This window comes from Alexandromys fortis, unplaced genomic scaffold (assembly GCF_014885135.2).
Source record: "Alexandromys fortis isolate MF-2015 unplaced genomic scaffold, M_Fortis_MF-2015_v1.1 scaffold_57, whole genome shotgun sequence".
In the NCBI taxonomy this organism is placed as follows: domain Eukaryota; kingdom Metazoa; phylum Chordata; class Mammalia; order Rodentia; family Cricetidae; genus Alexandromys; species Alexandromys fortis.
Genome location: NW_026067941.1, coordinates 5,197,089 through 5,213,739, shown reverse-complemented (window position 1 = coordinate 5,213,739; position 16,651 = coordinate 5,197,089). Strand labels below are relative to the sequence as shown.

General features: G+C 41.4%; 1 protein-coding gene across 2 annotated transcripts in view; it reads left to right on the top strand.

The window, feature by feature from the left end:
* Ptn (pleiotrophin) overlaps positions 1-16,651 on the top strand; it is an 82,757-nt gene that overhangs the window by 25,725 nt on the left and 40,381 nt on the right. The window contains exon 2 of one of the 2 annotated variants that reach the window (XM_050148044.1): positions 12,218-12,264. The exons of the other annotated variant lie outside the window; for it this stretch is intronic. The gene's annotated coding sequence lies outside the window, so the exon portion shown is untranslated. The remainder of the gene's footprint in view (positions 1-12,217; positions 12,265-16,651) is intronic. 2 annotated transcript variants of the gene reach the window in all.

The window sequence follows — 16,651 nt, the reverse complement described above, 5'->3', positions numbered from 1 at the left end:
TTCCCTATTGCTGGGGCACAGTACCTTACAGAAACAACCTGAGAAACTGGCTCACAGCTTAAGGGTGCAGTTCACCATGATGGGGGCGCCATGGCAGCAAGAGTTTGAGGGGACTTGTCACATTCCTGCAGCAGTGTTCAGAAAGCAGAGAGCAATGGATGCTATTGCTTGGTTTATGGTCTCCTTTTTATGGGCATCCTCTGCCCACATTTAATTTGGGTCTCTCAACCACAGTTAACTAGATAATTCATCATAGTTACATCGAGTGGCTTGATTCCTAGGTGATTTTAGATGCAGCCAAATTGGCAGACAATATTAACCATCACACCTGGTTGCCTTGGGAGAGGCAGAAGTCTAAAGGTTATCAGAAAAAATATGTTTCTGGAAACATGTGGGGACTGTGTCCTGCCAAGATTGTTTGGTGTCTGCAAGATGGGTAAGGAAATGGGAGCCAAATGAAACAAAAAAGAGAGGTTTTCCAAAGTATAGTAGTGAAGTTCCTCAAACCATTTTTTTTACAACATATTAAATATCACTGTAAAATTGTTTTCCACACCAATCCCATGTAAGAAGTTAAAAAGCTCATTAATTTGCTTTAGTGGCAATGTCTACTAATTCTGTCTCTATCCATTTCATGTATTTTATACATTTGTCTTTATATTAAGTTGTTTTAAACAAGAAAATAACTATTTCAAAGTCAAGATTGATTTTTATTAAATGAAATGGAAGTTTCTAGTTTTCTGCTTGAATTATTTGGTTTTCACTTAGACTGGATGTTAAAATGTATTCAGTGATTCATACCTTCTATTTTTTATTAAATATATGGGTGGGAGACATGATAAATAAACAGCAACAAATTTCCCAAAGGTTGGTATTTAAAACAGATTTGAGATAAGGAAGCTTGGCTCAGCAGCTTAACTACCACTAAGCCTCTGGCCAAGGAGGCAGAGGGATGTGTGAGCCACCCAGGAAAACATCAGCATAAGCAAACTCCTTTGTGCATCCTTCCACTCTCTTGGTGGCAACCTTCCCAGTTGTTTATCCCTTTCTTTTAACCTTGCTCTTTGTTCTAGATAGAAAAGCAGTGGGGAACCTCCAAACAAAACTCACTCCCTAATAGAGGGAAACAGGGTTATTTGGCTACACACCTTAATTTATAGGAATTTTCTTTGGAGAATGGCGCAACAGAACTGTTGACTGTTGACCACCAAAGAGACTACATCTTACTTTACGACATGGAGTAAACGCTTCCCATGTTTGAAGTCTGGCAGGGTTTGTAGATCCCTTAGCCCTTCATCGCTGTTAGTTGTTGCTTTTTTCCCCTTATGTGGGGGATGGCTACAAACTTAAATATTTAGAAATCATTTTGACAGTGTGGTCATTTAGTAAGCAGCAATAGTTAGATTCCCCTGGGGCCTATGATCTCTTTAACCTTGGACTTCTGACCAGTTTACAGTACCAGGCAGGAGTCCCTTCCATGGAGTAGGCCTTCTTTCTAATCAGAAAACAGCTGGTCACCTGCACAACCATCTTGACTCTATTCCACCAGTGGGCACATGGTACCTGGCCAGGGCCATATTGCAGCATGCAGGATCTTACACTGGATAAGACCATTGATGCTTTCTGCCCTCAGCAACAGCACTATTTTAAAACAAGATCCCTTTCTCGTTGTGTGATAATGACATGAAACCTTCTCCCCAGGCATCCCAGGCCTCCAGGTTGCATGAAACTGTATAGTACCTCTATTTTGTTCTCTGTTCCTGGCTCCATTTCAGTGTCTATTTTTGACTCTATCCTTCTTTTCTCCCCCAGTTCTAACTTAATGTGGCTTTTTAAATGGACATGGTATGGAAACCTTTTGGCTCCAGCACTGACATGATCTTTTTTGAACCAGTCATGTGTCAGAATACTGGTGTCAGGATGAGGAACTGTGTTTAGAGCTCCTTCTTAGGCTTTAAGTCCTTAGAACACTGTTTATGTTTCGGGACACTCACTGAGAGCCATTGTGTTGAAGAGCAATAAGAGATGAACCTGAGTCATGATAAAACAATCCTATGTTTGATCATCATCTGCCTTCCACAGAAGACCTCACAGTCACCCCATCTTAGCATGGTAGATGCTAATTGTGATGAGACTAACCCAATGTGGTATATCTCATGCTCTGCAAATTGATCTGCAAATCCCAGCCCCCTGGAAACAGCCTTGTATAAGATCCCGTGGAAAAGGAATGAAACAGATGATCAGTCCTTTGAGAAGCTTTGGTGGGTCTAGGTCGGGTGATTTGAGAAAGTTCTCACTACTGGTGGGATATGGGTGTGGATGCGTGTGTGTTTTGGTTTATGTGTGCACGATTCTATGACCCAGCTCTGTGAAATAGCAGAATTGGTTCCGTGCTATCTTTTCTTTTTGCTCTTTGCCAATGGTTTCTTTTACTTTTCTTCTTTTGAGCAGCAAAGGGAAAAGATAATATAACCTTGGAAAGAAAGTGGTTATTGTCCAATGAGACTGAAATTCATGACTTTTAAATAGAAATAAATTTTGGAGCTTCCCGAGCCTTGAAGGACTCAGGGCATAAAATCCATGACAATAAACACCGAGTTGGCTCTGTAAGAGGTAGCTCTTCCTCCGGGTGGATGAGATAAAAATTTTTATAACAGTAGGAACGGCAGGTCAGAAAGAGAAAAATTACAAAGGCATTGCTGGGTCCCAGAGTAAGAGCCCTACAACACTCCTTGGGATAAAAGGGAACAGACTGTATAATACTAGGGGCTTTAGATTCAGTGGTTAGGTGAAGCTGTTTCCTACCGCCAAAGACACAGCAACAGCCTCCCACCGCAAAACACAGCTGTCCACGTAGAGCAGCCAGGGTAAGGGAGTTATGCAGGAGATGAGGGGAGACGTTCATGAGCACGCTCTGTCCCTTACTCTGCTGTTCATCAGTGGCTTTAGGCTCTTTTTATTGGGAAGCATTGCTGCACATGGGGCATACCCGTGCATACTTTGAGGACTAACTGCAGGGTGACAAGCCAGGGCACACAGAAAGCACCAAGTGTATTTAGTCTGGGTTCTTAATCATGCAAGGAGAAATTTTAATATGTTGCTTCTAGTCAGAAATGAGAGGAAATAGAAAAGAAACTTTTGAAAAAAAAAGGCTATCAGTATAATTAAGTAAGCTTTCCATCCAGGTGTTCTTGAAAAGGTCTTCCCTACGTTTGTTCAGTGATTTTCAAAGACAAAAGTACTCAGTGCACTGGGTACCTAGTTTGAGAATCTAAGGATGCATTTATTGCTTCATTATGAATAAAGACCTTTCCTGTTCCCCAAGGAAACTTATATCTGAGGAATTATGGGGATCTTCGAAATTGCACCTCAGAGGTTCAGTCTGAGACGAAGCCAACAAGGAGGGATAAGATCAGAAATGAACTCTCATGGGGCTGAGACTCTCCATACGGAAGGTATTTAAAAATGAGACAGCATCAGAGCTCAACGTTTAAGTTTGATATTCCAAATTGCTGGCTCAGGGGCCATTGATACTTAGACTGAATTTCTGGTTGTCAGCTGAGGGCTGACTGCTTGTGACAAGCATGGAAAACTAGAATCAGTCATTGTGGGTTTTTATTACTAGTGTTTGTCACACTTGTGTTTTCATGAGGAGTTGAAGGCCCCAGAAAGCTAGTGTAGTGACTGGCCAGGCAGAACTAATGGTGGACCTTCCCACTTCTCAGTTTTGAGACTTTTCCCCCACCACCTTCCTGGGACTGATAAGTCTACTTCTCACTGCGACATTCTGTTCACAAATAAGGTCCTGTAAAACCATAAGCCAGATTTCATTTCAAGGAGGTACAGAGATATCTGAACAGTCAGGGAGTTGTGGAGCCAAGAAAAGCTAAGTGTCCACCAAGAAAGAGGTAAATAAATTGTGCATGCATTTCCAAATTTTCCGGAAGACAAAAAGTCAGCTACTTTTGTTATCCTTGGTCCAGATTTTTCTGCTTTTATTAAAATAAGTAAATAAATAAATAAATAAAAGCTAGTGAAGCTGTATTGGCTTTGGCATTGTTTTCAAAGGGCCTCTTTCATTTCCTAGAAGACCTCATTTATTCCTAGCTCTCCCTGCTCCCAGGGGATGGGAAACTCAGCCAGGGCATCTGATTTATGGAATTAGCCTTTCCTGAGTGCGGATGGCCTCTCACTCCCACATGAAGTGAGGTGAAGTTGAGGAAAAACACTCTTCCTTTATTTTGCATTACCCCCTCCCTGCGAATGCCAGCTTCTTGTTTCGAAGCAGAATTGCTGTGGAAAGCAAGGATTCTGCCATCCCTGTCAGAGCTTTCAGGGAGGAAGACTTAGAACCCATCCATTTCATAAGAATGAACAATGAGGGGGCCTTTGGTAGTGTTCTCACCCAAATCCCCATTTAAATATGGCAAGGGAGGGACAAAGGCTAGTGTTTCAGGAAGGGCAGATTTAAGCTAGATCAGCTATGGAAATCAGCACTGGCTCACACGTCCAGGACCTAATGAGAATCTGGCAGAAGCCCAAGAGGAATTGAATCTTCTTGGCTGTGCATTTGAGCTCCCATTTTGGTGTTGTTCCTGGGAATCTCTAGAGCAGAAGGAAGGAGCCGAGGAAGCAGTATAGGTGGGGGTAATCACAAGTCCTGGCTATATGTTCATCTCAGGCTCCTTCTGAGGGTGGGACAATGGGCAGAGCCTCCGATGGCTTCTTCTGTGGTGCATTCTTCCACACGCACGGCTCTGTCCCGTTTTGTAATGTTCGTAGTGTCCAGTTTCCCTGCCCCTGGCAGAGATAAGTATATGTATACCCAAGAATTCAGTGAGGTCTCTACTTGAGTTCAGCTTCTGTGAATTTCCAAAGTTGACTGTCAGCCTTTTTATCCCCCTCCTCAACTCCAATCAGAACCATCATCTCCTTCATTTATATTCTTATGCTTGAAATCTGACAGTTCTAGAAAAAATGCAGTCAGAGAAGTGTCAAGAGAGATGAAGGGGGAAGAAAGGGAATGTGCAAACAGACATTTAGGACCAGTGCCAAATTTCTTGCTAAATAATTTTAGAATTCTCTGTGAACGTGGCTGGAATATGTCAGTGAGGAAGCAGGAGGACATGTTTCCTGCGAGCATCATCCCTACCCGCCCACCCTGATGTAACTGCTGTCTTTTTGGTGCGGGAGAATCGACTGAGAAGTGGTAAAAATAGCTTCTCGCTGTAAGGCACTTTATCTGCAGCCCGTGGTGACTGTGTTGACTTACAAAGAAGGAAAAGCTCTTTAGAACGGTTAAGAATTTTGGAGGTAGCACTCATAGGATAAACAAAACAAATCAAATCAGGACAAAAACGGGCTTTTAGATGCATGATGAATGCATTAAGGGCTATCTAGATCACGTGGAGGAAGAAGAGGAATCCTAGTCATACCTGGACAATTAATTATTGGATTCTCCCTAGGTTTGAATGCCATCCGATTTAGTGCTGGAGTCTTCACCCCAAATTCAACACTCTTCAACCGAAATGAAATACTTTGTCTTTTGTCGGGCCCTGTGCTCTCAGCAAGCCGTTTATCTGGACAGCCAGATATGGGTGCCTTTCTTCTGTTATCTTTGGTTCAAGGCATACCCAAAGGTCCAGCCATGCTGGGTGCCAGTCAGATTGCTCTAGCTACTGTAACTGACTTTCTGATGTGTAGAAGTGTTTCTTTGTAGCAATTTTGGACTTTCTCAGCTTCCAGCCCTGACTCTCTCAGCAGATACCTCTCTGTCAAGGGTCTGCTAGCTCACACCATGTTCCCTGATTTTTCCTTCCATGTCTCCTTGAAATGTGTTGCCTTTTTTTTTTTTTAAAAAAAAAGGTGGTGCACCGAATCCCAAACTTTCACGTCTGAAACTGCTGTCTCCTTATAGATACTCCTCCTGGAGAAATCTGTGATACAGCTTTTCATCTTGAGTTTTGGCTTTTGAGAATTTGCAGCTTGCTCTCCTTGCTAACCTCCTTACTCCCCTGCCTCTCTTTCCCTGACATTCCTTCTCTTTTTTTTTTTTTTTTGCCATCCTTTAGCTTGCCTTTCAGCCAACAGACCATTCTTCTGCATCTCCTGCTTATTGATGAATGAGATTCATTCATCTTTCTCTCTCTCTTTGGGGGGTGGGGTGAGGTGGTCTGTGAATAGCTATGGACTCTGCCTGCTCCCATTTTTCCACTTCGCTATTCACTTCCATGGAGACAGAACTGCAGGGTGGGAGGCACCGGGGTCAAAGGTCAAGAGTGATCACCTTTTGAATTCAAGCCTCTGATTTCCACTAGGGATAACATATTGTAACCCAAAGAAACAGGGCAAATACTTGTCCCTCCAAAGGCAAACTACAAAGGGAGGGAGGGGGAAAGGAGGAAAAGATCAGAGAAAAGGAGAGGACTCTAAAGCCAGGGTCAGGTCCTATTCTCTGCTGTGGTTTCAGATGGTCTCTGAAGACTTTATATGGGGGCATTGTGCTTGAAAGCACTCTGTATCTTCTCAGAGGCCGGATTTGGCGAATATTGTGCAGTCCATGAGCACAAGTAAAGCCTCCCCTCTAGAGACAACTTTATTTAAAGCGATGTATGTGGTAAACTGTTGTTCGATGTTAGAGCCATCTTGTGAGACAGGCTTATGCTGTGTGAGATTCTTCATCACTTCCTAGTGAGTTTATAAGACTCAGTGGGATGCAGCCCCTGGGTATATTTGCATTTAAGCTTGCTGGTTTTGTGTCTCCTGGTTAAAATGCAAGAAATTCTATCAAAATAATCAGAGAATGGAATGTACTTTCTTTTGACTTGTATTGCTATTTTGATATCATTTTGGCAAGGAATGAATTAATATCAAGATCAAATATAGTTTTTTCTAAAGAATTTCGAAGCACTTGGTCTCCATTTTGTTTTTCTTTCTATCCATAGCACAATGGCCTACAGTGTCTCACAAGTGCATGTAGAAAGAATGAATGATGAATAAGATATATTTAAAACTTTCTTATAGGCATCTTAAGTGCTCTCTCTATTTGGGGGAGTTATTTGATGCCTTAGAAATAGTCCCACTTTGTTAAAGATAACCCAAGTAACTTTTTTTTAATTTATTTATTTCTTTATTAATTAATTAAAGATTTCTGTCTCTTCCCCAAGTAACTTTTGTACACCCCAGAATCTACTGCAACATTTTCATGGGAATTCTTATTTTATTTGGGGAAAGATGATAATTCTAACAATAAAATAACAATCTGATTCCTTCCTTGAAATGCAAGGTCCAGCCTGGGTCTGTAATGAAATAGAAGGATGGTACCCAAGTAGCTGTTTTAAAGTCAAGTAGCTCATTGGAATTGTCCTGGAAACAGAATTTTGCCTTCATGGACTCTGCAATAGGGAACCTCAGTATGAGTGATTTAAGAAACTGCAGCCGCGGGATAGGCAAAGTAAAGAGTTAATAAATCTTGTAAATAAACTCTTCAAGTCAAAAGCGTTTAGTAGAACCAGAGCCACATCCAACAAAATACCACCATAGCAAAAACAACATACAGTGTGGGTGTTATGAAACAAAGTCATTTCCATGCCCCCTGCAGCTGGCCCATAGAAACACTGCCTTATTGACATTATTACAATAAGCACAATGCGATGAATAGGCACAGACATCAAGTGCTTTTTCACTGATGCCATACAAGCCGTGGTTATTGTTGCAGGAAGGATCTAAACTGCATCGTTTATTTAAAGAGTTGGAAAAGCAGAGCGGAGTGGATACAAATTGAGCTATTCTGAGCCATTCCTGCAAAGTGTAGGCCACCATTAAATAACAACTTCTCTATCCTAAGGCCCTCCAAACATCACAATGAGATCATTATAACAGAGAATTATAGAGGCACCAACCAGGTTAAGTACGAATTGGGGACCGACATTATATTCTGCTTTCCCAGGGTCTTGATAATTCGACAGCAACCACATTGTTGGACACATCTTTAAGAAATGTTAACGTAGGCTAGACAGGAGGGGCTGATGGTTCAGGCAGGTGTCAGCAGGTGCTCCGTGTAAGTTAGTGTCAACTTCAATTCCTTCTCCTCTGCTTCAGATTGCCTTGCTTCCCTCCATCACTTCTAACTTTCTGTCTTTTTCTCCCATTGAATTGCACCTGATTGTTAAACCTCTTCATTTTGACTTGAAAAGCAACAGATGTTTTTCTCTTTTTTGCAGTTAAACACCACGTTTTTTTTCAAAGACACATCCCAGCAGTCTGGGAACTAAGAATCAGAGGGCGTCGTTTGTTGCCCTTGCATGGTTTCTCATTATCTGTGTCAACGTGGCATTCAGCTTCTTTGAGGATGAGGTTTTGCCGCTAGAAAATGGGAATAATACCAATCAGCTTGCTTGTGTCGTAGAACGCTTGGGGTCAAATACGAAAATGTGCGTACTGTCTGGTTGCTTATGTAAACCAGGAAGTATAATTTCTTATACTGAGTTCTCTTATGTCTCCTTGACATTTATATTTTCTAAACAACGTGATACCTGTTTTTAATCCAGGTGTAGTGATGCATGCCTGAAGCATGAAAGGATCAGCAGTTTATGGCCAGACTCAGCTGTGTAGTGGATGCAAGGCCAGCGTGGCTTATATGAGAACTTGTCTTAAAATACAGAACAGAAAAATAAAACAGCAAAAACAATAAAATTCCTTTTTTCTTTAAAAGAATGGTTTAAAGTTTAATTTAAAATGTAACTATAACACAGCCAGCAAATTACAAGAATACATACACACAAACACACTTTATAATTATTTCCCTGAATTACTTCCAACTTATACATATAGGCATAAAGAGGTTTGTTGCTATCTCAGCCTTGTTAGATCTTAGTTCTCAACTCTCAACACATATGTGTTCATTATGACATGAAGTTTAAAAGAAAGCTGAGCAAAGCATACCTCTGTTGACTTCGAAGGACAGGAAATTCTGAGTTTTAGTGTAACTATCTACCTCTACAGCTATGTGTTTACCTAGCTTCGATCTTCTGAGAAAAGAGAGTCACATTGCTTACATGGAGCTAGCAGTTACCTCATCTCTAACTTTTGCTTTGGGGCACATTATTTAGAAGTCTTGCTACAAAAAGCCACAGGTACTCCATGATGGGATCTTAAAGCTTAGATTCACTGGAGAAGGTGTTTATGGGGCACTAATTTGGGGCTTTCATGGTCTATTCAATAAGCAGGACTCTTTATTCAGGGGCCACTGTGGTTCTCCAGCCTTTTCATCGTCTCTAGGAAATGTCAGCTGACCGTTTTTGAGGGCTGATTCTCAGGCAGGAAAAGGATCACAGAAATGTGCTCCTGTGATGCCCCTTCCCTCCTGTGGGGTAACCATGGAAACCAGGAGTCAGAGCAAATTCTCCACTGAAGATAAAGGTTGCAGATGTGATGGGGTTATGTCTACACACCAGGGCATAGCTGTGGTCATACTGACAAATTTCTCTTTCCACTTTGGAGATAATTGCTTACCATGTTTGGTGATCTCTTGAGAGATGTGTGTGTGTGTGTGTGTGTGTTATTCTAGTAGTTTGCTAGATGTGCTATGCTTTTATGGTTTACATTTTAAATTAATCTTTAAACCGTTCTTCGCATGCATATGGAGAGCACAGGTTGACTGACTGACTTCCTTTGCTGAGATCACTAGCCTGTCTAACCAGGAAGTTCTGGGGACCAGTTTGCATCAACCCACTCCTAACCCTGTTACAGAGTTGAGATGTGAACCTGCACCAACCTTTATGTGAGTGCTGGGGATTTGAACTCAGGTCGTTAGGCTTGCCCAGCAAGCACTGTGCTGTCTGGGCATCTCCCCTTCATCTAGCACACTGCCCTTCTGTGTCCTTTGTGTGATGGACCACAGTGTAACTGTGTACAATTTTGGTGCTGTTCCTTATATCCCTTCTATAATAAGATGATCTCTTAAAAACTCGGCTCTTCTGTTTGTGATTGAGCTTTGACATTTACCTCCTAAAGGACTTCTGATAAAGATTAGATGAAGTACTGATAAAGATTAGATGAAGTAGAGGCATACAAACAAAACATTTAGTATTATGACAGCGGCCAAGAGAAAGAGAAAACCAAAAATAACAATCAAAATTCAGCGAATGGCAGCTCATATTAAGAACGTAGTTGAAGGTTTTCTTACAGTTTAAAAGCAGGTAGAGTTGGTACTGAACGCCTACACAGAATAATGTTAGGGCTACTAAAGAATGGAGCGAGCTGAATCACCAGTTGTTGAACAGTGTTCTGGCTGGGAGCCCTTACACAAAGGCAGCACAGCCCCACTGAAGAAGCATGCAGGAAAGTTCCAAAGAACTTTTCATTAACCCCAGGGTCAGGGAGCTCCTGTCTAAACTCAGTGTTTAATAAGACCCTTTTTAGACGTCCCTAATTTCTTCTTAGCAGTCTGAAGCTCAAGCCTTCCCTCGGATTTGAACCTAGGAGGTAGCATGCAGGAGAGACAGGCCAGTCTGGTCCTCCTAACTACACTTCCAGCCTTGTCATTTCCTTGATTCCCAGGAAACATCTGATTGCAACTCTTGTCTTTGCTCACTGGCTGAGTTCTAGATAAGGAACATTAACAAGTCTTGTTTTGTTCTGTCCTTTCTCAAATTCTTTCCAGAGAACTCAAGCCCCTGCAGGGAGATGAAGGAGTTGGAAAGGAACTGGTGGCGTTGGTTGCTTCCTGCTAGGCTAGGCAGGAAAGCCAGAAATAATCTTCCTTCACAGTTGAAGGCCACCGGGCTAAAACAGGAGGCAGGGTGACCCTGGCAACAATCTGTGCTCGATACAGTGTACTGAGCAGGGTTGTGGGGTGGGGCTCAGTGTGTCTCCCAGCGCCAGCCATAGATTTTGAAACTTCAGTTATAGTAAAAAATGTATTACTCCTAAATTACCAACATTTTCATATCAAAACCTCTATGAGATTCAGAAAATTTTGGGGAAGAATTCTCACATTTAAGAACTTATAGTAAATGGCTGGGGCATATTCTTCTGGTTATAGGCTAATTGGAGACTCAGTAAACTTTTGAATAGCTCAGGTTAATATATGACTAAGTTAGAAAAAGAAAATCTGAAGTCCCCTTTTCCTCATCTATTAAATATAGAGTTGAGGATTAGTTCAATCAAAATTTAATCAAAAATTGGATTAGGCCAAATTGCAGGACTTTGGAAAGTCATGGTTACAAACAACAATGTTTTTCTGTTGATGGATTCTTAGGTTCTCTTAAAGCTGCCTGTACTGTGTCTTCCCTATCTCTGCTGCTAGTCCTCGCTTTAGGCATTTCCTGCTGCGATTCTCTATCGTGGATGCTTGAGATGGTTCTGTTCTCTACAGTGTGAGCTTTTCATATGGAGGCAATGGGAGACTGAGTCTCAGAGCAAACTGGTGAGGGCATAGGTGGTATTTACCCCACCCTGGCCCTTCTAGTCCAAAGATTACCTTTCGGTAGGGCTTAGCTCCACCCGGTATATTCTGATGCATCCCAAACTCTAGTTGCTCCTTTTCTCTGTGCTGCTCTGAGTATCAGGAGGCTGGAAACACGAGCAGCTTCCTTTGCCATCTGGCTTCTGTTTGGCCTTGGCCAGTGGAGGGGAATAACAGACGTTGGAAAGAAGTAACTCTGAGCTGTTATTTAGCGGTCAGCGTTTCTAAGCTCCAAGGTTGTGCTACAGACTGCTCTCTCCTCATGCGGCCTCTGTCTAGCTGCTCTCGATGCCCTGCGTCCACCTTACATCAGACCTTCCGCTGTTGCTCTGCTCGGTCCACTCACGTTTCTCTTTCCAGTGGCACTTCTTCCTTTCCACATGGTTTTGAGAGATATGTCAGCCAAAAGCTCATCAATGACTCCACTGGAACCCACCACCTCTCTCCGTCAAGACCCTTCTCCGTAAGCTACTATTATCCAGGAAACTTTCAGTCGATCCAAACATTCAGACCAGTGTTCATTCACTTCTCTTAAAAATCTCTTGAGCTTTGATCACCTCCTCCTGTGCAACATTCATGACTCTGCATCCCACAAAGCCATTGGAAAGCCAAGCCAAAATACGCTCACTGAGGGAGGTGATGGTGGATACTTGGGGTGTGGGCACCGAACTTCACTGTTTCGTGATGAACTCATTTCAACAAATGACTTTACTCTTTATCATTTTTCTATATGACTGTATCTCATGGGAGCTTCCTGAAGTCAAGGAACTTCTTTACATGCTGTGTCCTTTCCTGAGGTATGTACTTCTTTTTACATGGGGAAATATCTGCGTTGGTAGAAACGAGTGCTGCTTTGGGACACTTGTGCTATGCTTTGGACATTTTAGACAGCAGAGAAACTGCTCAACTTCCCATAGCAACCTTCCTGTAGGACGATAAGCAGAAGGAAAGGGAAAGTAGGCTGCCCCGGGGCCTCTGGTCTGCATTGGTTTTCAGTGTCTGATGGAGGCCAGCAATGTCGGGATCCTCAGATACTCAGGAGAATAATCGCGTCTCTATGCTTCCATGGTATGTCATTGTGCGCTACATGGTGTGGTGCCTGGTATTGCTCAGCCAGAGGCGACACAGAATCTCTCTGTTCAGCATCCACAAGGTTCCTCCCCTTCACTGTCACCAGAGAAGCACTGGAGCAGCCAGCTGCAGCACAGGAGGCAAGGTGAGGTCTTTGCTTTCCGTCACTGGTGTCTTAATGACTCTTATAACGGACCGTTCATTGGAAAAGCAGTCGATATCAAGATAATCCTTCTGTGTCAGACATCTGAGAGAGATGTGAAGTGATAAGCCAAAGTGTCCCCACACTTTTATATATTTCTCCTGCGTGTGAACATATCTAGAAATTCTTTTGTTGACTTCTCCTTCTTTGTCAGCCTTATGATGGTTTTTCATTAGTATTAAATTTCTCTTTGAGCTGTTATTAGTGTTAGAATTTCTCCAGAATTGTGGAATTTTGATAATTTTTTTATCTTTGGTGACTTATGGAAGTAGTTATCATAGTGATTACTATAAATGGTAATGGCAGCAAGGGTGAAGGCAGGCTGTGGTTGCACATGTTGACCTCAACAACACAGTATTATCTGAGGCAGATCAGTTTTGTATTTCTGCCGAAGGAGATAGTAATTCTGCAGGATTTTTTTTCTCTTTTTTTTTTCCTCTTCATGTTTCAGTAAGTGAGGACTCTGTGGCCAGAGGGATCTGTCTTTCTGGTTAACCTCTGCCATCTCTCCATAGTATCATGGTACCTATGCTTGTAGCTCAAGAGACAAATGACCCCTCTAGAACAGAAAAGAAGGGATAGGAGAGGAGCTGAGGTAGCTTAAACTTCCCACATTCCTTCATCCATTTATGCCACAGTGTTTTGTTTTGTTTTGAGAAGGCAAAGCCCCCTTCCATGTGGTTAAACACCATCTGAATGGAAAAAGATTACACATACAACCTAATTCCCACGTGTGATCTTTTTTTTTCCTTGTAATCATACCCAAAAAGAACAGGCGAAGTTAATTTTAATAATGTGTTAAAATGATGTATTTCACCATGAAATCAATATATAAAATAATGTACTTAATATACCACTTTAAAGTTACAATAATAACTGCAGACAACACTCATAATCCATTGATAGCCTATAACTATTTCAATATTTGATTCTAATTCAGGCATTCAGAAGAGTACTGATTGGCTCATTTCATGATCCCTTTCAAGTTTAAACTTCTTAAAACATGAAGAAATACAAATGAGATAATAGGGAATCATTTGTAATTACAGTATCTTTGGAAGTTGGGTTGATTACCTCATGTCTCAGTTCATACTTGGTACATTTTAAGTGTTGATAGTCACATAGGTCTAGTGGTTATTTTATTACACAGCGAGTGTTAAGCGATGAGATTAACATATATTTTGAGGATATATATATATATATTCCTTATATATATGATATACTTATATATGTATATATAAATTTCTCATATCTATCTATCATCTATCTATCTATCTATCTATCTATCTATCTATCTATCTATCTATCATCTATCTATCTATCTCTCTATCTTCATCATAGTACTTATGTAGAGGGCCAAGTTTCATAGAGGAATGAAAATTTGAATTTTATCTATTTATATTTAAGCTCCATTGAAGTATAAACTGAACGTACTCAAGTCTTCACTATGGCTGATCCTTGGAATAAATGAGTCCATTATTGATTGAATAAGTAACTGGATTGAGGGTATTTTCTGCATTATCTTTTGTGCTCACTAAATCCACATCTGATGTGTATTTCACTCCAGTTTTCACTACTCACTTTTGTGGACTTACTAGCTACAAGTGAGACAAGAATTATCTAGATTGTTAGGTTGCAAAGCTAACATAAACATCAACATAAATCACCAGCTTGATATCCCACAGAAATTTCTTTTTTATTGCTTGCCTAATCTTCTAGAAGATGTTACAAATGTGCCACTATTCCTATACCTAGAAGCACTAAGAAGGGAAAGCCAAGCACAATCAATAATGGACTTTTTAGTAATTACTACTTGGCCAGCTTTCTGATGGCTGGGGTAGGTGACAGGGAAATGCAAAAATAGGACAAATGCTCTTGGTGGGGCATGAGATGTCCCAGTGGGAAACAAGTGATCCTGAGTTGGCATTTGGTGAAATACTTGACTGCCAAGTGAAGTAGCCAGCTATTAACTTTACAAAGGAAAGTCATACTCAGGAACAGGCCTGGCAGGCACTGTGATTCCAAAGGAACCATACCCAACCCAAAGGGAGAGGGCAAAGAACGGCACAGTCAGTGGACCTGAGAGTAGGCTTGGGGTCACTTGAAGCAATGGCTCTCAATCCTCCTAATGTGATCACTTAATACAGTTTCTTTAATACAGGTTCTGGTGACCTTCAACCAAAACATTATTTTCGTTGCTGCTTCACAACTGTGATTTTGCTACTGTTATGAATCATAATGTAAATATCTGTGCTTTCTGATGGTTTTAGGTGACCCCTGTGAAAGGGTTGGTTGACCCCAAAAGGTGTTGCAATACATAGGTTGATAAATGCTGGGTTTGGAGGAAGAGCTACCACCTTAAATTTTGTACAGGGCATCTCCATGGACTCAACAGTTCTCTCTAGAACCTAAGTTGATTGGGCTCAGTATCTCAGCTAAAGTGAACAGAAACTCCCTTCATTGTGCTATGGAAACCAACACAATAGCAATGAAGAGATAGATGTAGCACTAATCCAAGAAGCCTTTTTATGCCTCGTTTTATGCCTGCCTGCATTTGGCTTCTTCATAGGGAAGTTAAAGAAAACAAAAACAAAAAGCAACCAACCAAACAAAAATAGAAGTCAGTATTACCTGTAAGTGTGCAAGTGTATCTTCAGGAACAGAATCGTGGTGTATGTGGAATTTGGTCGATATGCCTTACATGGTACACCAAAATTTTTCCTTTAGTATTTTAGAGCAAACTGTAGGCATTTTGTTATTTTCCTTGGCAATGCTGAAAGCTTTTGAACAATATAGTTGTAAGTAACATTATTAGAATTAATTCAATATGATTCAGTGTTTTGCCCTTTCTCACCATTGTCTCATATCTGAAATAAACTGGTCCATTAAAAAGTCAGATGAGACAGAGCACAAAAGATCTTTAAGGTAGTAAAACCATGCCATGTGATAAAAGAATGGAGGATACATGTCACCATGAATTTGTCCATATCTTTCTACAAAAAGATAACAAGAATGAATCTCACTCTAAAGTGTGGACCATGGGTGACAATGGCATGGGAATGTAGGCTCACGGTTTGCAGCAAATGAACCTTTGTAGTGAGGGATGTGGATAAGGGAGGAGGCTATGTATGGGGAGTTGGAGGGGACATATGTGGTATTTCTGTGTTTTTTTTTCTCAGTTTTGCTGTGAACTTGAACTGGTCCTAAGGAAATTGTATAAAAGAATAAGCGAGGACAATCACTCCACCATATGTCTGATCCTGCGCTTGGGAGAATCATCCAAACCTTTACCTCCTGAGATAACACATTTCTTTCTCAGCACTCCTCCACAACTCTATTTCCACGCAAAAAGACTAGCATCTTAAATATGTCTGTTGGAAACTTTATTAGTTGCATGATGTCGTCTTAAAAATGTACTTAGGGATGATTACCCTCCGATTCCTCTTCAGTTGTTACACTGGTTATGCAGGGAAGATACTCACACCAGCACACACACACACACACACACACAAGTTCCCTCTTTCCACTCCTATTCATGGGTGCTTTCCCTATCGCTTGTCCCTCAACTCATCTTCTGCTGGGCCCATCACAGCACCTGTATGGTTTGAACTATTTGCAGGACCAGATAGAACTCTCAGACAGGAAAGCAGCCTTACAGGAGGTGGAAACAGCCTTGGAGATATTGGTAGAACCAGCAAGGCTGCTGGTATGAAGTTACCACTGACAGGCTTGACCTAACTATGAGGCTAAAACATTCTTACTCAGGAGTTGGTGCAGTGGGGAAGACATAACTGACCTACGGATATGGGATGTATCTACTAGGTAGGAATGTTCTAGACTGTCAGCCTGACAATTCAGCCCAGGCAGTCCCGCAATTCAAAATGTCCTCATCATTTACTGTTTGCTAGTCC